Source organism: Argiope bruennichi, chromosome 2 (assembly GCF_947563725.1).
Source record: "Argiope bruennichi chromosome 2, qqArgBrue1.1, whole genome shotgun sequence".
Classification (NCBI taxonomy): domain Eukaryota; kingdom Metazoa; phylum Arthropoda; class Arachnida; order Araneae; family Araneidae; genus Argiope; species Argiope bruennichi.
The window spans coordinates 38,013,091-38,036,319 of record NC_079152.1 but is presented as its reverse complement, the minus strand read 5'-3'; the positions used below and the strand labels follow the sequence as shown (position 1 = coordinate 38,036,319).

General features: G+C 29.7%; 1 long non-coding RNA gene across 1 annotated transcript; it reads left to right on the top strand.

Moving 5' to 3' along the window:
• The first annotated feature begins 1,179 nt into the window (after nucleotides 1-1,179).
• LOC129962082 (uncharacterized) lies at nucleotides 1,180-12,977 on the top strand. Its single transcript, XR_008783881.1, has 3 exons — nucleotides 1,180-1,312; nucleotides 3,848-3,935; nucleotides 12,787-12,977. It is a non-coding gene; the product is annotated as an uncharacterized LOC129962082 (long non-coding RNA).
• Nucleotides 12,978-23,229: the final 10,252 nt, after the last annotated feature.

The following is a 23,229-nucleotide window of genomic DNA, read 5'->3' as shown; positions in this document are numbered from 1 at the left end:
TTTGTGTTTCACTTCTAGGAAAACAAAGCAAAACTATGGCCGAGAGTCGAGACACAGCGAGCAATTGGTGGCTGAAGCACATATTAGCAGCTTTCTTGTTATTCTGTTTAATAACTTAATCTAATGATAGGCGCTGATAAATTATTTTCTTCGATTCCTATCTTCAAACTATGTCATTTCATAACCTTAAAGTCACAAATTCACTTTGTAAGACTTCTATCCACAAATGACAATATCGATGGAACAAAGACCCCAAGGCATGATCATGTGACCATCAAAGACATATTTCCACGTTCATGAAAGAAATGAAAAGCGATCAAGCAATAAATAAGGTCCAGAATTACAGCAAACAAATCTGGAATTGCGTATTTGACCTTTTAAAAATGCCTAACAATAGCATGTTATTATATTTCAGCAGAAGATTATTTGATTAGAATGACTGTGGGACACTTCACCACATTCTCCCTTTAATTCTATGCTGATGGGCAAAATCATTTTACAGACTCCAAAAGAAAAATAAGACAGTTATCATTGAAAGTTATTACCACTTATGATTAATAATTGATAATTTACTTTACTGAATTAGCATTCCATTTTAAAGCTACATGAGTGAGATTTCAGACTTGTGTATTTGAATTTCAATAATGGGCAAATGACAAGGAAAAAACTTGCATCCTTTCCCTGCTTCCACACAACTTCAGAAGAAAAACATTTCAAAATCGACGTACTATTTATCCTGCTTGAGATAAGCGTATGAGGTGAATCTATGAAGGAAACAGTTTTGGATCTAGAAGTAACGGTATTGAAATCCCTACTTTATCACCATGAATTCAAGGGGTTCAAATGAAGGATCAATAATCTGTTATTCCATTTTTTTACTCGAAGCTTGCTGATTTACTAACAAATCTTTAAATATGTTAAGCTAAATTACGTTTCACGATTGTCTAAATTGTTTATGGTGTTTTACTATGTTGGAATATTCTTCCGCTGGTTTCAAATCCGAATGCTAACCCTACCATTATTTTAATCACTATGGCTTCTGTGTGATCACCTTATTAATATTTTTTGGAAGAAGAATACTGTGAATTGCTAAGCATGATGTCTTTCTCTTAACTGTGTTTTATAGTCTTTGCATGATATACGCAGTTTCTTCTGCCTTCTCTCATTAAGCTAAATCATCTCCACAGTGTCTATCTAGGTTTACAATAGACATTCATTATTACTTTTGAGCTTGGTGAAGTGCAAGATTTTAATTATTTAATGAAGACTGTGAAAACTCAAAATAAGTTTTGATACTGTTGATAAAAACAAGGTAGGATGTTTTACTTGTATTATTTAATGAATATTTCGAATATTTTTATTAGTGAATTTATTGTAATAATGTTCCTTTTGTAATTAAGTTTTTTCAAAAGAATAAAGTTATCTCTATTAATGTGGTATATTTCAAATTGAAATGCGATACGATTATTAAAAGAATTTTATAATTTAATTACAGTATATTATTAAATGCTTGAACTCGAAGTTACGCGATTTCTTAGTCTTCTTCTCCAATCCTCGTACTACAATATGCAAAATTCAAAAACCCGAACGAATTTTCAAACTTGAGAGAGCCTCAGTTAAGGAAGGAAAATGCCTGGTAATAAGCTTAGAAGATAAATTGTAATATAGCCAACTCAGGGTCAGTAATGAAATATACAAAGTATAGGCGTTAATCTCGAGGTTGCATAACATTGCGAATTTCCCTTTTGCGGAATTTTCAGAATATATCTTTGCTTCAATCTCATTTACAGAGGCATGTAACTGAACACGTTCATATTAAAACCGGATATATTTTATATATATTTTTAACCCTTAACTGGGGAGGTGAAATTTTAGGACTTAACTAGGGAGATGCGGTCTATGAGACCACATTTCACTTACACTCAAATTAAATTTTCTAATGAATATATTAGTATGAAAAACTGCTAATATATTTTGAAGAAGTTTTTCTTGATATATGGAAATGTTTTAGAAATTTTTAAAAATGTATTATCATTGAAAAAAGTAAATGCGTTGGAACATACATTTTCTTCTCAAATTACATGTTACAATAAATCTTGAAAAAACATATTACTTTTTAAATCGTATTTATTTTTACAGTATATGAAGGTGTATAGAAGACAATATCATTGTTGAGACTCTACCTGAATTTCATTTCATTCAGTCGTTTCTCCGCTAATAAGATTCAAAGATGTGGGGTCGTAATGTGAAATAATCCACTCGTTATTAATCTGACTCCATTTTATTATCTATATATATTACAATTCTATTTACATGCTATATTTATATTTAGTTGCCATATACAAAAACATACATCGGTTTCGCGCGCAGTTAATTCTGATTTTAGAGTTGTAAAAGCAAGTTATAACTCTAGTATGATTAAAGTTAAAATTAGTTTTTTAGCCAAAGGCGCTCGTAACAATCATGTAAAATTCAACAAAAGACAAAAAATTGACAATGGATAAAATTGGCCATTTCTATTATCGGCTTGTGCGACTTTCATAGCAAGGTTTTCTAGGGCATTTGAAACAAAAGGTTAAGAACTAGTATAAAAATAAACCTATAAATTATGTATGTATATCGTATGGTATGTTAACGTATTTTGAAAATTTTAAAATTTATTATACCTAGAAAAATTAATTATGTGTGAACATACATATCAGAATCAGTTGAATGCGAACTTTTATCGAAAACCTCTTCTGTTGAATTATCCTTATCATTAAAATCATTTTCTGCTTCATTTAAAAGTGTCTGGAGCACTTCATAATAGGATCAGTACATTGGATGATATTTCAGGGCTCAAGTTTTAGCGTCATCTGCTAAGCCTTGTTTATCACTGGGGCACTAACAGGGAGGTGCGGTCTTAGAGACCGCACTAAAAGAAATAACAGAATTATTTTAAAAAGCATCCGCTGAAATCGGTTGAAAAAGCGCACGTGTACTGAAGTTCACAAAACCGGAAGCTACAGGGTCTATCCACTCAATTGAGTTAAAATACAATAGGGATGACCGAAAATCCATCGATAGCGGTCTCGCAGACCCGAGGGGGGGGGATAACTGTTACTTTAGTATTTTTTTTTCTGTCCAAAATTTGTTTTTGTCCCTCAAATCAAAATGCGAAAAATTTGCAAGTAAGAATTTAGAGTGCGTTAAGTATAATGTAAATACATATTTCCTTACTTTAATCTTGAAATTTGTTTTAAAAAATAATGAGGTGAAACCTCTTGAAGTTGACTTGCAGTTAAATAAAAAAATGAAAAATTTGCTAAATAAAACTGCATATATCAATATGTTGAAATCATTAAAAAATGATCTATGGAATCTACTCTTCTATTTCAATAAAATCCGGTGAATCGAAAATTGCGTGGGAAAAGGGCATTTGCAAATTGTTTTAAAATTTAAGCTGATGTACATGATTTTGTGCTGTAGTATAAAGCGATAATTTTTATTACAAATTTTTTCGCATTCATTCATTATTAGCATTTATAAGCTAAAAAGTAACCGCGAAATTTATTAGTCTCAGGAAGAATAGGTTACTTTATAAACAACTCCGAACGATTCCTGCACCTCTCATTGCTCAAATTGCAGGAAGTATATATGTTATCGTGTTAAAAGTTTGATTCATCTATCTTTAAAATATACATACAAATATTTTGATTACTATAAGTCAGATTTACGATTTATTCTAGATTTTGTGGTTTGGGAAATTTATTGAATCTCATCTTAAATAGTAATGTTGAAGTTTGTGATTGATTACAGGAAGCAAATTACCATCTTTTTTTGGTATCGATTATTATTTCTTTTCCAGGTTCATTGTCTAAAACTTTCAACGTAAAGTAACTCGTTCTATCTACATCTATCCTGTATTCAAACCAAGATGGAAATGAAATTTCAAGGTATTGAATTATTTATAAAATAAAGTATTACAGCCTGCAAGTTGGCAGCTCAAACTCTAGTAGCAGATGCAATAGTCTAGAAAAGAAGCAATCGATATGATCAAGATTTGCTTCCATTTACATGCAACAAAGCAAGTATTTTCATTTCCACTTACATTTGACTGTGGCAAATACGATCGCATGATTTTGGAATTTTAGTAGGATTATTTAAATTTTAAAACTAATTAAGCGCTATTAGGATTTCTAAGACAAATAATGCATTCTAAAAAAATTGAGTTTCTGACAACTGGTCTAAAGAGAATCCCCAAATTATTGGTTGTAAAAGTTCTTTGAAGAAAATGATCCCTTGAAAGTAGAAGCAAAATTCAATATTTATCGCCCGATGACTAATTAAGCATATCTGGATATTTTGCGTAGATATATTTAGATAGTCGTTTATTAATTGAATTATTTCATTGTAAATTTTTGCGTCTATCTCTAGTGGTTTTTACCTTGTTAATTCATTAATAGATAGGAGCACAAATATATTTGAAATATGTTTAACTTTTATTAGTTAGGGATTATCCGTGATTAGTTTGTTTCCTCAACTGTACTCATTTACTCTGACCATTTTTTATGCGTGATGTGACTAATGTGTGATGTAAGAAAGGAAGGCATTTAATATAATTGAAAGAAAACCAAAAGAACAAATCATATTAAACGTTTTCATTTTTGATTTGAGAGCATAAAAAGACGAAAATGATTAAGGATGATAGAGCAAAATGATTGACAAATTTGAAAGCATAATTCAAATAACACACCATGAAGAAAAGAATTATCGCAATTCCAAGCTTTAAAACCTGGCAAAATCTTCAAATAATAAAAATTCCATACAGATTAGGCTTTAAAATAACCCATATTTTTTATACGTAATAAAACACTTCAAAATTCAGAATTTACGAAATATGAAACTAAGTATATGAATAAAGAATAATCTGATTCTAGATTAAATATAAAAATCGGAATAGGCCGAATAAGTTATTTGGATTATTTTACTTAAATATCAAACTCTGACTTTTTTTGAGTGTTTAAATGTTAAGCAACTCGAGGTTTTAATTAGGCCTTTTATTGTCAAAATATTTTAGGACAAAGAACACCTTTTATGGAACGTTTTTGGAGATGAAGTAGAATTTATCAATTTCAGACAGATCACCGTTATTACATTAGAACACTCAATCTATCATTACTTTAAAATGTGAAAAAATATTTACCTCTGGTGCTTTGTCATTTCTGGTACTTTATCCATTGATATTACGTTACCGTATGCATAAATGTAACGTCGTGTAGCCCAGAAACAAAAGATCGAATTTCAATTATTGCCCCAGAGCTTTTGAAGGATATTTTTGTGTCCATGTCAAAGCATTTTCACAACTCTATGAAACTTCTTGATGTTTACTCTTCAGTGGTCAGGGAAGACTGATAGTAAAATTTTTCCAAAATGTATCAAAATAGTGGACTGATGAAGAAAGATTTTCTATTGAGTAGTTTGGGTTAATTTAAACATTAATAACGATGCAACTTATAAACTAGACAAACGTTTCAGTAAATAAGTTGTATGAAATATATTTAATGATGTACTAAAAAACCATACCTTTAATTGAATTTATTGCTATAAGTCTTAAGTAATTTTTTTTAAAGAATTCGAAATTTCTTAAGTTTTCCCAATATTAAGGAATCTAAGCATAACTAAATTCATTTACTAATTTACGCATGCCAAGACACAATTGCACAAAATTGTGCTGATTAGAATAATTGAAATATTGATAACAAAATCCAATTTTGATAAACATGAAATTGTACTCTGGAGCATATCATTAGGCAAATTTGGATCTCTTAATGCAGGGGAAGTGTTTTTAAAGTCAAATTAATTGTATGTCTGACATGAAAAATCGGTACTTTTTCATATTCATACTATCTTTCTAGCTTTTATAGGGAGGTTGGAGAGTATAGAAATTGTCATTCTATGCAATACATGACAGAAAATGAGTTATCTGTATGTATTCCCAAAATATTGGAAATCTAAATTTTTGCAAATGTATGAGATTTGGTTTTCTTGTACTTTAAGAGTTCATGCATTTAAATTAAAGGTATATTTCTAGAAACTTATCAAAAGTATTTGGCATTAATAACTTTAGAGATGTTTTCATCTCTAATATTGGGGAATTGCTACTATGTAAGATCATATCTCCCCATCACACGTTTTGGTCCATTTTGACATGGAAGTCATGGAAATGTTTGAATTGTTAGCATGGCCAAATATGTTTATTGAACAGGAAATAAAAATGCCACAATAGGGTAACAACATGGGCGAGATAGATAGGAATGGCCACTGGGATTGAATAAGTACCAAACGGATTTTTGATAGTTAAAATGATGTACTAAGTAAACCAAAATGAAAGCCATCAATTAGAAAATCATTTTCAATACAAGTCAAGTGACTTGCATAGCTGTTGTCAGAAGTGGTGACATATGAAAATAATGGTAAACATAATTATAGAAAAGTATAATGACTAAATAACACCAATTATTTTTTTCATTTCGCATCTTTATTTGACTATTGCATTAACTTGCATCTATGAAATTGCGATAAAAATTGTCATTATGGTATTCTCTGGATAAATATAAATAACTCTTCTAGTGGAGATAGTCAAAGTGCAAACTGAAATTGTCGCAAGAATATAATCGGGTTTTGTGTGAATCAAAGTGATTTCACAATTTTTAAATTGCGCATTCCTGCAGTGAGTATTAATTTGATAGGAAACTGTGGGTCATGATATTGGCTCATGCGGCTGAAAGTAGAAACTACGGGCCGAGTACATGAGACATGAATTATACTGGGGTGAATAGTGTTGGTATGATAAAAAAGAGGGGCAGGATGGCAAAAGATTAATACATGGTAGTGTGAAAGCTCTGAGTAGAGGACAATGTGAGGAACTTGGAAATATTTGTTATACTTTTGCAGTCAAGAAGCACTTTCTTCTTGTCTTCAAATGCAAATGTTTGGAATGACGTCTTCCGTAGTAAAGAAGGGTAGAGCGAAGATGTGTGTCGGGCTGGAGTGTGAGTAATGTATGTAGTGAAGGATCTGAGTATCGTATCAGTGTCTTGAAAAAGCCTGGGATGAAGAATTTTCAAAAGCTTATATCGGTATGGATATGAATTAAATATTGGGGCCATATCGGAGTTTGTGTGAGAAATGCATGGAGTGAAGAAATAAAGATATATGATGAATGGTGAATAATATGTTAAGAATGTGGTGATCTTCTGGTATTTGGGTAGTGCGTGGAGTGTAATGTTTGAGGCCGTGCTGGATTATGGGAAGTGCGTGGAGTGTAATGTTTGAGGCCGTGCGGGATTATGGGTAAAATTGGGGGTCGTGTAAGAATTTGGGTTATGTTTGAAGTAGGGATGTTCGTAGCAGTAACGTAGTATGGGAATGTCTGGAGTGGAAACTTTCGGGAGCGTTTCGGAGAGTGGGTAATGCTTGATTTGAATGTCATGTCGGAGGGTGTGTGGTTAATGCATGGGGTGAAGGATGTGAATGCCGTGTCGGAGGGTGTGTGGGTAATGCATGGGTGAAGGATGTGAATGCCTTGTCGGAGGGTGTGTGGGTAATGCATGGGGTGAAGGATGTGAATGCCGTGTCGGAGGGTGTGTGGGTAATGCATGGGGTGAAGGATGTGAATGCCGTGTCGGAGGGTGTGTGGGTAATGCATGGGGTGAAGGATGTGAATGCCGTGTCGGAGGGTGTGTGGGTAATGCATGGGGTGAAGGATGTGAATGCCGTGTCGGAGGGTGTGTGGGTAATGCTTGGGGTGAAGGATGTGAATGCCGTGTCGGAGGGTGTGTGGGTAATGCTTGGGGTGAAGGATGTGAATGCCGTGTCGGAGGGTGTGTGGGTAATGCTTGGGGTGAAGGATGTGAATGCCGTGTCGGAGGGTGTGTGGGTAATGCTTGGGGTGAAGGATGTGAATGCCGTGTCGGAGGGTGTGTGGGTAATGCTTGGGGTGAAGGATGTGAATGCCGTGTCGGAGGGTGTGGGTAATGCTTGGGGTGAAGGATGTGAATGCCGTGTCGGAGGGTGTGTGGGTAATGCTTGGGGTGAAGGATGTGAATGCCGTGTCGGAGGGTGTGTGGGTAATGCTTGGAATGCAGAAAATGTTTTATTTTGGATGATGGGTGATTTGAAGAATTTGAACGTTGTGTGTCGGAGTGCAAGTAATTCGTGCAGTAATATACTTGCAATGTCGTATAAGAGGATGTATGGAATAAAGTTTCGGGGTCATTCAAGAATGTGAATGTTTAATGCGTAGAGTGCAGAATTTAGAGTTTATATGCATTAAGGGGAATGTCGTGCCAAAGTATGTTTAATGTGGAGAGTGCAGAAATTGGACATCGTGGTGTAGTATACTGAACGTGGTGAGTGAATATCTTGCTGCAACGCATAGGAACACATATTGCATGACTTGTGAATATTGAGAAAGATGCAAATTGATATTTGAATGTATTTAAGCAGTGTTCGTAGATTTAAATTGTGTAAGAGTAATTTTTATTTTTAACGTCCTATCAAGGGATATGTTTTTTTTATAAATGTTTAAAATTAGAATTGATATGGAAAATATATGTACTTTGTAAAATCTAGTGTCGTTCGTGGCAAAGAGTAATATAAATAGTGCGAAAAATTTGAATGGCTCTAATATATGGAATAAATTAGTGATAATAATTATCAGTGACGAAAAATCTTTGATTCATTAAGATCGAAATGTTCTTGAGGAAACATGTTATCACTATTTTATAATAGAAAAAAATGTGTTGCTTTCATTAAATTCTTTTTTTTTATACGTAACCGATATTTTTCCTTTAAATGATGAATATGTACTTGCAAGTTTTAATAGCTTAGGCACTCTTGATTTCTTCTTGGCTTTTGAGCTTAAAAGGCTGAAATTCTGAATGCTATGTGAAATGTTCGCTCTAGTTTTGATTATCCAATATTGAAACCAAAGGTAAGGGGAGGTAACGACTTAATAGGTATCTGATCACGGTAAAGTAATGATTTACCCAAACTTTCTCCGTTTAATCTCTGTAAAAGACGACAATATTTGGAACAATAGGATTCTATGCAAGCATCTGAATCTTTTGTTGGTAAAAATAGCTGGTTATTAAATTTATCAGTTTAGATGTCTATATAATAGTTATAAATATCTTCAAAATATTACAGATTAAATTTTTTTATACACATCCTTAAAGTTACGAATATATGCAATTCTAGTTTGTTCGCTTTCAACTACCTATCATGTTTCGAACTAATTTTTATATATCTGGGATTGTTTAGAGCTAAAAAGAATTCATACTTTCAACATTTTTCAGTATGAACTTTTTCACTCAATAGCATTCAGTATTAAGTTCCTTAATAATCAAAAAATATTTTAGATGTTTATTTTTTTAAAATTTTCTATTAACCCTGTGAAAAAGTATAAGATACTCACTTCTTATTAAAATAAAAAGGCCGAAATTTTATTTTTAGTTCAAGATGTGTATTTAATTGTAGGGATTTGGATTTTGCCTCGCTTTTTGAACAACGTTAACTATTTTCTGTATAAAAATGATGCTGTTAAAATTTTGGACCATCGATAAATTTCTAACGCGCTCTAAATTTTAAAATTTCAAGAGCTTACCATCCTCCATTGGCTGTTTAGATACATCCTGGAATATATTTCAATCTGTCTTCCTGATATCTGAAATAGTATATCAAGATATCATATAAATTTCATAGAGTTGTAGTAATACTTTGCTGTGGTAAATTTAAAAAAAATATTAATTTTCCCAGAAAAAATCGGTAAGGATCCAGAATAATTGCAGTTTTGCACCCGACTCTTTAAAAACTGCAATTATGCAAATTGTATCCAGAGGTCAATGGATGTTTCTTAAATTACAAAATATCCAAGAATCACTTTTTTTCCCCTTCGACTTAAAGAGATAAAAGATCTAGCTGCTCATAATTTATTTACAGCCGTCCAAGTATCCCACTGCTGGTATATAACCTCTTCATTTTTCACAATTCCATTCGGGATAAATTCAATTTGATTTTGCCAATGTTGGCACATTCCTACAAATTAGTTCCTTGGAGTTTATATCAACTCCAAGTAACATGCTGGACATGTTTCCATCAAATAATTGTTCAGATCGTAAGGGTAAATTGTTTTTTAAATGTGGAAAAACTTTTGATATCTTAGCAAATTTTCAAAAATTGAAATTAGGAGAGTATTTTCTGAGAATTCCTCCCTAGTTTCCATACAGTGACAAATTTCAACACTGTTCAGACTTCGAGAAAGGTTTATTGATAATGTGGAAAATTGCGATGGCTAGGATTGTCAATTTCTTTGATCAAATAATTTATACTTTTATCAGAAATGGATAGGAGCTAAGAAAACAAATGCATTTAAAAAGTAACTTATAATGATTATTTAATATTTTAAATGTTAAAAAAAAAGCTTCGGCTTTGAACAGATAAGAAATTTTGGTTTTTGAAAAGCCAAACTCCTCATGCCTTATTCTCTCAATTCAGTCACGTTAATAGTTAAAAATAATTTGATACAAACTAAATACAGCTGGGCTGTTCACATTTTAATTCTGTAGAATATTCAGTGAAGCAATTTTTTGGTATATTTTTACTCGTGGAAAAATATTTTTAAGTTTTTCGCCTAATTCAATGAAAAATCAAGTTTGGAATTGCATGTAATTAGAAAAACTATTTTTAAATATATTTTTTTCTCTGTAAAACGAATTGCAAGGGTTTCTGAATAGTTTTTTATAACTTGCGCTATTCGTCTTTTAAATTTCAATCATTGCGGTGAAGTAACAAACTACTATCTTATTAGAAATTATTCATGCACAATTTTAATTCGCGCAAGAAATTGAAATTTTAGTTTCTAACATTTGATATAAATTTTAAAAACTGAAATTACTATAATTTGTTAGAGAAGTAAAGATTTTGGTTTTTAGTCCATTTTAAGTAGACTTTCCCATATATCAATTTATTTAACGAGATCAAAATAAAATTAAATTTTTAAACTTTCAGTTTTCTGTCGTTTTATTAAAACTCCTCTTTTATAGCGATATATGGTCACATCTCTTTAAAGGTTTGGTTTGAATAAAACTCCAGAAACTCTTCAGCCATTTCCGGAATATGAATATTTTAATGAGGAGGTCCCAATAAGAAACAACTATTTTTAAAAATTATATCGCAATGCCTAACATAATAGGAAAATCGGCCCCCAAAATTTTTTAAACATATATTTTTAAATTACAAGTCTTTGTGTCCAACATTTTGAATCGGCCAATAATATAAAAATAGCCAGCTATGCAATATGGCTACGTAATTTCAATTCTATATTTAAACAGATTGTTTCAAAATCCGTATGGAGCATTTAGAATTTAAACTCTAAGAAATGCCCTTCAAATTTTTCAAAATAAAATGTTTTTACTTTAAACAAAATTGAAAATCCGAGGGTCAATATTTATATGATGAATAAAATGTTTAGCCTAATTGTCAGTTTTCTAAACTTAGCAGGGATGACGGTAAGAATTAGCAAAAGAATATTTCAATTATTAATTTGCAGTTAGCTAGATTAAAATATTTTTCTTAGAGTTTTATCTGACCAGTTTAAAATTTTGTTCAGATTCAAGGGAATCATTTCCGATAAAGGACTTTCATTTGATAATTTGGCGATTATTTTTCGACCCTTTGTTAGTTAAAGCATTAAAAATAAAGTTAAATTCCGCAGTTAATTAAGAGCTTAATTTTAGCCAAGATACAATAAGTTGAAATATGACATCTAGTGATTCCAAAATCTTGGTTTGTCGTACTTAATACCAACCGATAAAGAACCATGCAATAAGTTTAGAACACTGGTGAAAAAACAAATAGTTAAAGCGTCAAATTGTGGATTTGTGTTAAGAAAACGACGGAGATATTTCTGAATTCTTCGCCCCAAAGTTACAAAAAAAAAAAACTTACTGTTCTTCAGAAATAATTTATCTCAAAGTGTGTGAAAGAAAAATTAGTCTTCAGAGTTCTAGTTTCGCACTTCACAAATTTTATTTGGCGCAGATTGGCAAAACGATATATTTTCTTATATAAACTTCGAACTCAGAACTGAGGGAAACGGCATTGATAAAAATCGCGCCTGGAGATTGCTTTGAAACACTTCTTTCTAAAGTTTCTTCATTTTCTCATGTTCTGAAAAACTAAATCTTGAAATATTATGATACAACTGTCATATAAAACGAAATGATAATAGAATTGGAATGGTTTGATAAATCGACAGAAATATTCAAAATCTGAATGATTTGTAAGAAGAATGAATAAAAATATTCGAAGCACTGGCATAGAATACGAATCAATAGGTATTAGAATCAAAATCTTCAAATGAGTCATTTCTAAGCTCTGAACATTTTTGAAAGCTTGTATCAGTCAATATAGAAACTTGATTCATTTGGTTGCTAACAATGTTGGATATTAAAAATGTTGAATATTCTCTGCATACACTTTCAGCGAAGTTTGAAATAATCTCTTCTTATCATTTTGAAGTATAACTGAAATTTGCAGAACTGACTTGTGTAGCAAGAAGTTCTCAGAACTCATAATTCTTCGAGAATTTTAAAACACTTGTCGAGTTATGGACTTGATTTCTGCAGAATTCTATTTATAAGCATCAATCCCAAAATGCTTCTACAAACAGATAATGATTTTTGTTAAATTAAATATAGAATAATTGTTGAATAACTAAATTTTTCATAGTTTTCTTTTAAGTTTTCAAATTCAAGGATGGAAATTCATTTGCTGATGTAGAAAATTTATGACATGAATGTGACAGCTATCTTCTGAATAATCAAGATTACATTCTGTCCAGTCAATGACTGTTTTCTTAGTTCCGAGCACATCTTGCATTGACATCGATGACCTCGGATAAAGAATTATTCTCATGGGTCGTATCAGCGTCCTTCGTCCAAGACTAGGTAAGTTCCTGAATTTTTTTAACATGTGTGGGAAAATGCATGATTTTAAGAACCGTTATATGATTATTTAAAAGCTGATTAAATGTTTTTTATTTTTTATTACATGAACAAATTATTACACATCCTTTTTTTTCCACTCAAATTATTAAAAGTTTTGAACGAAAGATGAACAATAAACTTGATTTAAAGATTGAGAAAATTATTTAACAGGATTTTCAAAAATTACTTTGAAAATTCATCTTCATATAAATATGAACAAAAAAAATTTTCATTATTAAAATCCAATTATATTAATAGTTTTACCGATTTTGAAACTCCGAACATTTTTTTTTGTTGATAAATTCAAGAATTAATGATGCAACTTCTGAACAATATTATCCGAGTATATCATCATTATTGCTGATTTAACAATATTTTCTGCCTTTGATTGATGAATTTGTTATCTCTATCAAATTCCCTTTTCAGATTTTCTCGGATGTTGACATGAATTTTAGATTAAAGCGTGATTTTCTGAGTCTTTGTCATCAAGAAATCAATTCAAATTGAAGCAAGAACCAGCATATTTTCTAATGGCAATATGGGGAATCCACCTCTTGAGTAGAAACGTGATATTATAAAATATGATCAGCAGTCTTTTGAAATGCTAGCTCCTTTGATTTCAAATGAACTATTGCTAAAGGTTTGAAGAATTTTAAGTCGAAAATTCTGGCTTAGTGTATTTGGGTCTTGCATTATGGAAACTTATCTACTTGCAACGTTCGGATTTCAGCAAGACTCTCAAAAAATGTATCAAATTTCTCATGTGCAATAGGAAACTCTGGTAATAGGTGTTGGCATGTTTAAAGTAATTTTCTGTTGACCACTTGTTTCCATTGGTTTGTTTTGTTTAAAAATCAAATGCATTTAATATGAATCGACGATTAATTATAACATATCGATATATTTATATAAGCAAAAGTATTTTACTAAAACAAGCATTGAAATGTCCCAAACCAAATGAATAGGAAATTGTTTTGGAAATTAATTCAGTTTATTTATGAACCAATATTTTGATTCTTGCCATTTAAAATTCCATAGTACTAGTTTTTGAGTATTTTTTTTTGCTATTTTTTTCTCAGTAATATTGAAGTTTTTAATGTGTAAGAGATGAACAATGTTCTTGATGAATCCGCCTTCTATTTTAAAAGTGATAACAATTTACGAACAAAGTTCTCATTAGTTTAATGGCAGTAAAGAAAATTGCATTAACAGCTTCTAAAATGTAGAAAGTGATGTTTAAGAATTCGCTTATTTCTATTGAGCTTTACATCGTCTGTTGTAGCTTCTATCGAGTGTTGATAAAAAAGCAATCCTTATGTTGATGTATATTTCATTCTGTGCTGGTAATGTTTAAGGAATTCACAAAGAGTACTTCAGTTATTAATGGTGCTGAGAAGTCGAACAGGAATTGGTTTACTATTTCTACACTAAAACTGGTGTCATACCTTTGTGCAGATAGTATCTTCATCCTGGGAAATTCATTTGAATTGCGTCCTAATTCGTCTTCAGGATAATTATGCATTTCTGCATATTCGCTACTCATTAACTTTTCTTCCTCACATTATCGGTCCAAGGAAGTATCTTCGGGCATATGTTTTGAAAACTTTCCAGTATTTTTTAGGGTGTGCAAACCGCTCTTTGTGATTGTTTTTATGGTTGTATTATCGAGTAAGTGATGGATTGTGGTGTTGCCCGCATATGGCTATATTCGACCTTCCAATCTGAATTTCATTAATTATGATTACACTAATATTTGGAAGTATACTACACTTATATTCTAACATTTGGAAGCATTCTGAAAATCTAATTAGTGTTTGCATGATGCTTTCGAACTATGCATTTCTTCTTTTTGTAGATTCGTCATCAAATAGGCTGCATCCCTTATGCACAGTATACTTCCAGGTGCTTTTCGTGATGCGAAGATTAACGCATATATTTTTGATTATCATCAATGGACAGAAATTGGAATTACATTCCAGAAGATTTAAGAAGGTATTCTTATATTTCTGTATTTATTTCGTTTTTCTAGAAAATATCGATGATTTTATCAATCTTATAAGCTAATTTTTAAAGAATTGATCATGCACTATGAAGCATAGTCATAGATGATCACAATGAAAGTTAAAATTCCACAATAAATTCATTTTATAAATTGTTAACATGAGTATTGTAGAAAATGTGAAACATTTTTTGATTGATAATCTTATTAAAGAGGTAATAATGTAGCCTCTATTGTTATTTATTTTAGATTATTTCTGCATTCAGTTTTTATGGGTACTGTCTGAAGTTAATACCAAAATTGAATTGGAAAAATGAGCAATCCATTTTTTTGCCTTCCACCCGTTATTTAATTTCCATAAAGTTATTCTCTTAATCAATGGCAAGAAAAGTTGGTAACAAATTATGTGCCTGCACATTTCTTCATTGTGAATTTATAATCATAAAGTTGTATTTTCTTCAATGTCTCATTGGTATGCAAGGTGTATAGATAAATTTTTCTTACAATTCAATTCCTGTCCTTTAGGATGAAAAGATTTTTTAAAATGTTTTAATATAAATATTTAAATCTATACCTTAACCTCTTCATGTGTCTGATCAACAGTTGCGATTTTAAAAATATATAATTTTGTTTGCTAGGACACTTTCGGATACATGCTGCTTTTATTGGATTTCAGTTATTGGGACAGGGAAGAACTTAGTTTTCGGCGTAAGTTATCCCATTCTCGAGGAAAATAAAAAAAAAAGTGAAAAACGGAAAATAAAGATATGAGATTGTATATAAACACATTAATATGCATAATTTCCATTCAGTACTTTTCTGAAATCAAAAATTCAGTAGTTATGTTTAGTATATAGTTAGTCTTCATTCTCTAGTGAATATTTAAACAGATCTTAAGATCATGACTCCGAGATGAGCAAAATATAGTGATTAAAACAATCAGCAATGATCTTGTGGTGCCAAAAAAATATTTGTGTAATTAGATTAAAAAAATTCAGCGAAATTCAGAGCCAGTCTGTTTGATTATATTATAAATGAGAAGATTTCGTAGCAAATAATTGTATATTTGTAGTTAATGTCTGAATAGAAAATATGTAACATTTAGAGAATTATATGAATGAAGTTAATCTAAATGTAGCATTACTAAATGTTTGTTTTATTTAATTACCCAATACTTCAAATTGTCTAAATGCTTGTATGGTTAATTCATTCACATCATGGTACTGGCGAAAACTGTTAGTTTCTAAGTTATTTATTTTTGCTTGGAAATTACAAGTAGAGAGAAAGGAGCTTATTTTTTCACTTTTTTAAAAGTGAAATAGATTGATCTCTTAACTGTTTTGGTGATATTTAAGCATCCAAATATCTCCATACTGTTCATATGCAATGTCTCACTGCAATAGAATACCATTAGATCTGTGACTGTATAAATGTCAGTATTTTGTATGAAAAAGTGCAACATTTTGTGATGAAATAACCTTTCAAATCTGTTATTCTTAATGAACTTTGACATCTCGATACGTAGTATAGTTCTTGGTATTTTCCCTATATATTGATGGTTCTTTGTTCTATATCAATTTAAATATCAGATTTTTAAAATTTGATTGTTTCAGAAGTAATTTATAATCGAAAGAGCATACAATAATTATTCATCAATTGAATCCATTTTTTAAATTTCTTCAAAAGGAATATTTTTTACGAATAAATTGTTTCTTAATGTTTCAAATCATTAATGCATAGTTTCCATCGAATTCTTTTTTAACCTCCTAAAATTTGTAGGGAAATTAAATATATTAATAGCTTATAAAGATAAAATTCATTTACTTTTTTTCAGTTGAGGATGATTGATTGATTGGTTCGGCCGGCCAACCAATCAAGTGTCCTTTGAGATTTGAGAAAGCATATGATCACCATGACTGATCACCATGATGATTAATATGCTTTCAGCTCGCTCTATAAACTCGCAGATATTAAATTGTGAATTAAAATATTTCCATAAAATATCATTTTATTATTATAAAAATAAATGGATTCGATTAACAATTAATAGTGAAAAGACTACTTGAAATTTAATTAAACTTTTATGATATACTTAAATGTTTCTGAAATTGATTCTTTTATTTAAAAATTATTATGCATTTTGAAAATTTCAAATAATTTTCACTAATCTCTAAGAGACGATCTTTTTAAATTTTAAAAATATATTTAGAATAATTCTACCTCAAATTAGCAATACAGCAATGTTTTTGAGTTTTTGCCGTATGTTTAGATGTCCTAAGTTAATAACTGTTTGAACTCTATTAAAGATTTTTAGTATCATGAATTGTTCAATGAACATACTGATGATATTTTGCAGTTTGCTTCCTGATGTGGTAGAGTTTTGAAACTTTATTGTATTTGTGTTTTGCTGATATTATTCAACTTTTTGTATTTTCGGATTTATGTATCAGTTAATCATTATAAATCTTGATATACCAGTAACTCCACTTGGTTAACGAGTTTTACTGTTCGATAAAATTGTATTTAATAATGAATTGAAGTTGAAAATTTAAAAATAATTAAAATGTTACTTTTAGAAAGCGAATAAATATTTTGTAATTTTTCACTTTTTTAAAATTGAAAAATTATATTCACATTTTACCATTTTTATTGAATATTTTATTGAAATATGTATTTCCAATTTATTGTTGCAATGATATAAATCATTTTTTTTGTATCGAAAAAATTGTAAATAAATTTTTCTGATATCATATTCAAGCTTATTTACTTAAATCGCAATACTCACAGATTTAAACAGTATCAAGGCTCAGTTTCAAAATATATTAATTGCTTGTACAGCATTAATATGTTTAATTACATGAATATACACATTTCGTTTCAGAAATTGGGGGGGGGGGCAGTTTATTCTTTTGAAAGATTGGGATACAAAACTATTTGAACATTTAAACTATTAAGATAAGAACTTAACTTTTTGAATGACTCGATAATAAATCGGATATTTTTTGGAATTTCTTGCGCTTTGATTTTTGTTTCTATTTGCATTAAATTCTACAATAATTATGCAATTTGCAAAGTTTAAATTTTCTCCATTGAATTTTTATAGTATTTTATAACTATTAACAATTTTTAGGTTTATGATTGTGGAATAAACGCCCAGAGTTCAGCTTTTGGAAATACGTGACAAATTGTAAGCGAATTTGGACATCTCCAATTTGATCCAACTGCTAAAAAATTTATTTAAAAAAGTATAAATTTTAATTAAAATCGTGACTTAAATGGCTTTTACTAGTGAGAAAAAAAAATTGTGGAATTTTCTTTTATTTTTTAAGGTTTCCAGAGAAGCCTATTAATTTCATATCTTTTCAAACTAGTAAAATTACAAAAGTGACAACTTATTTTGGTGTTCAATTGAATTACTTCGAAATGCACGAATTTAAATTTAGTGACATTAATATGAAGCGAATGCTTATTCCATATATCAACTATTAGAAGAAATTTTCATTGCAAATATCCTCAAGATTAATTAGACCATATAACTCTCAAATTTAATAAAATTAATTTATATGCAAATAATGACTTAAGCAATTTGAAAGTAATATATTAACTTTATTCCAATTTTTATGCCATAGGTTCATATTGGAGCTAAATAGTATCATAAACAACGGATAAGATATTGCATGAATATTGTTTTTAATATCGTAATAATATTGTAGGACATTGTACTATAAAATTGAGCTCATCAAATAAATTTAAAACATAATCTAAAAGTACACAGATAATTTCAATTTTCACAAGAAAAGCTCTATTAGTGTTTACCAGTTTTGATTAATAACCATTGTGGAATTTAAATGACTTGAAACGTTTTTTTACGTGAAAATAAAATTTTTTATGAACTTTTTAAAGAATTAAAATATTTAATACCCCAAATGAGATTTTTTATTGGATTGTATACATTACGCTGAAGTTATTGAATAAATTAAGGTATTTAGAAGATGACTATTCGTAAGGGTATGTCTAAAAATTTGTTATTTAATATTTTCTTCAATTTTTTAATTTCCAAATGCTGTTGGAAATTGTGTAAATTGAAGAATTGGTGAGTAAATTAGTTTAATGGAAGTAAATTATTTAAATGCCTTAGTTGAAGCAAATATCAACGCCTTTCAACCGAAAAGAAATTGAAAAACTCAAAGTACAGTGCACACACACACAAAAAAAAAACAATGTGCAGTACTGAAAGAATAAAATTCGACTATACAACCTTAATTCCAACTATTTAAGATGATTCTTTATCTTCCATATTAATATTAAATTAGTAGGTTCTATTATTTAGCAAAATTGGAAAAAAAATAGGACATTGCATCAAATTTGCCGCATAAATGCACCTGCCAAAAAGGCATAGGTCATTGGTAGACTCGCAAATATCAATTTCCTTAAATTATTTCAGGAAGACAAAATCAAAAATTGTCAATTTGACTTTTTGTTTAATACATGCATTCCAAAAATCTGCTTATTGAGAGTTGAAAAAATGAAATACGACATAAATTTTATACGATAAATTTATGCGGTTATAAATGAAGAAAACAATGTTTAGTATGATGTCGGTACTATTCACCGATTAGGAATTGGTTGACCAGGCTACGTGTGATTAAAAAAACGTTTAGAAGAATTCAATCAAGATCCTGATAAATGCTGGAGAGAGGAAATATGTATAAATATTAACCTTCTGCACTCGGAAAAGTAATTCGATGCATAATTATTGACCTACTACAAAGATATGTTTATTGTTCTGAAAATCAAATATGCATAGTTCTTTTAAGTCGAATTTCTTTGAAAAAGTTATCTACACACTTTTATCATTATGCAGGCATTTTTTTTAAATAAAACATCAAAATGATGTACCGTCTTAAATGGTGAGTGAGAGGCACCATCCGAGTACAAAGGATAAATATTTTTATGCATATTAACTGAGGTGAAAAAACGTAAGTCTGTAACAGAGATCCTCTGTTTAATAACTTCGATTCTAGTCATAAGTTAGAAGTTTATTAAGAAAAATAATTCATTAACAAGAACACATTTTAACGTCGAATTTTAGGTCTACTATGCGTAACAAGATGCTTAAAGAAATAAATTAGGTATTTATTTACAATTTATTTCATTTCAGCAAAATTTGTGTAAAACTCTTCCTAAAATAGTTCTGGAAGGTAATTGATAGTTCTTGCATAGGAGAAATTCTCACTAAAGATTTGATTATTGTAACTGCCTAGATGAGGTCTATAGTTTGAATTATGAAGTCTTAATTTAAAATTAGAATTTTTAATATTTATTTCTGATGAAATTTTGCTTTTCCATATGTTTATGATATTCTTTTCAACATGAATGCTTAGTTTTAAATCAAAAATGAACATCCCATTTTTTCGTAGATTAGAATAAATGTATCCCCCTCCCAAACAATTCTCTATTTTCTTTGCTATCATAAAATATGATATTAAAAGCTATCAAATATATTCATTTTTTAAAATTATAAACGTTTTCAGATTTTGCAAGCATAACGAGAAACACAATAAATGATATGCAAAACTTCATCTCAATAAGCTTATCTATTTCTGAATTAATAATAGATATAATTATGATATTAAAAACAATTTATCGCCTTTATAAAAAAAGGTTCAAGGTGTTTTAAAATTATCCGTAAGCAGTCTAATTTTTCTTCATTATTTAATCTAATCATTTTTAAAAACCGATTCACATTAAAGTGTTCTTTTCAGAAAGAAACTTCAAAATAAAAGTATATAACGAAAAATATCAATTTTGGGGTGAAATACATCCAATATTTGATATGAAAAGGGATTGTAAACATTTTAATTTTAGAATGATTTCAATAAGTATGCCATACTCTGTTTCACAAGTTTTCTCACACTTAGATTAAATTTAAGAGTATATGAAAAAAAATGAAGAGATTAGAGTATTTTGAAATTTGAAAAATCATTTTTTTTTCTTGTTTGAGTTACAACCTTTTTAATAGATAAATATCCACGAGTTTAAATTTAGTATATAAAATATTGTCTTTATATTTTAAAACATTTTATGCATTTAAGGCATAAAATTCAAATTTTTGCAGTATAACTCAATGAATATATAATTTTAAACTTAATTAAAAATGTCACTTAACATTAAGCCACAAAATTGATAGTATAGTACACTACTGATAGCATAAGAAATACAAAATTAATGATTAATGCCCATCTATTTCAAATTTAAATGCCATTATAACATTTTAAAATAATTAATAAGCCATTAAAATGGCTTTAGTCATCAAAAAACGGGCGAGGTATTTTGTTTGTATAATTTAATTGTATCTTGTGAAATTTAACCGTGCAAAAAGAATATTAACGTTTGACTACTAATGTCTACTAACCTTTAATGTAAATATTGAAACATTTTTCGTCCGAAATTGGTCTGTGTTAACTCCTCCTGTGTTAAACGTCTTAAACAAAATTGTTAGTGAAAAGAAAAACAGCGCTGAGCGAAAATTCTTTAGAAAGTGAGCAGTTTCTTATGGGTTCAGAAATATATTGCAAAAGGGCTATTTTCACATTTTATAAGAAATTACTCAATTGTTTTGAGTGTTTTTAAAACCCTTTTAGTTCAATAAATTAGATAGCAAAGCGCAACTATGTAAAAACCAAGGAGGAAAAAAAAAAGTTTTTTTTCCTCCCCTGATTCATGCTAGTTAAAGAAACGACAGGTGAATTTACTCTTTTTTTTTATAACGTCATTGCTTTTGTTGTATGATTATTTATTACACGATACGCACGAAAATTAATTCGTCAGAACTCAAATTAACTTATATGGGCAGCTGCTGAGTTTGTGTGGCTTTTCTGATAGCAATACTTAATATAAATAAAGGCGCAATTTCTTCCAAATATTTAGTGACCAGTGTATGTGTAAAGCATCTATTAAGCAGTTTTATAGGTTATTAACTGCTTTTTTTTATAACAACATAAAATTTTATGTGCTTTTAGATTAGAGTTACTATATTTTTTCACGTATCTTAAAACAATTTTTGTTTCTTTGCGTCGAAGGGCTGTTACATTCATTTTTAATATCTCTCTGAGAAAAAAAAAATAAGAAGAAAATGTTGAATTATTTTTAGATTTGAAAACAGAATTTCTATTTTCAATTAAATTTTAAAATTAGATAAAAAGTTAAAATTAGATAAAAAATACATGTAGTACATGTATGTACATTTGTTGCACCACTGAATTTCGACAGCTTCACACTGTCCCTCTTTTCCTAAAATTAAACTATCTGATTTCTAAAATCCATGGGCAAAGTTTAATTTTCCTATTATTTTGTCCCAAAAAGGGCTAATCAAACAGTGTGGATAAAAAGCTGTTGTGCAAGTAAACAGGTTGCTCGCTTTCCTAATCAGTACAGCAATGCTTTGGAGACTTCACTGCAATAGGGAAGTATCTACTTTATAAAATATTTTTATAACTGCTTCAGTTCTGGTACTTAGAACTTCAACCATGTTTCCAGCTTTTTCCTGTCCTTCCTATTCAAATTACCCCGGATACTTAGGTAAGACGAGGTAACTTTTTTTTGTAATTTCCTTCACATTTCTTCATAAATGTAATATTTCTACTCGCAATTCCAAGAAAAATTCGAATAGGGGTTCGCTGCTTTGAAGGATTTTGGTTTAAAAAAATGTAAATAAAAAAAAAACTATCACAGCATTAAATAATTCCTTTTTTGTGAATAATCAATGCATTTTTTATGAATTTTCTGATATTATTAATCTAGTGACTTACCTATATATATATTGGTTGGAATGTTTTAGACTTTTTTTTTAATTACAGTTTCTGTTCGATTAAAATGTACGGGATTTTTACAATTTTAAATATTTGTATGGCTTGATAATTTGTGGATTTAAAGTAACTATAAATGTACGTCAATGACAATATATGCCAGGTATCCCTGAAATTTTAATGACAGCTTCTAATGTTTTTGGCGTTGGTTAATCATATTTCTCTCTTTATCTTTGAGGTTTCATTTAAGTTAAGCATGAATACAAAAATTGCATTAGTCTATGAAACAAAAATTTTATCTACCTCGCTCTTCAAGGTTAAAAATTGCATGTTTTTTCAAAATATTTTCAGAGTGAAAACATGCTGCTGAGCAGTAAGAATCAGACAATCT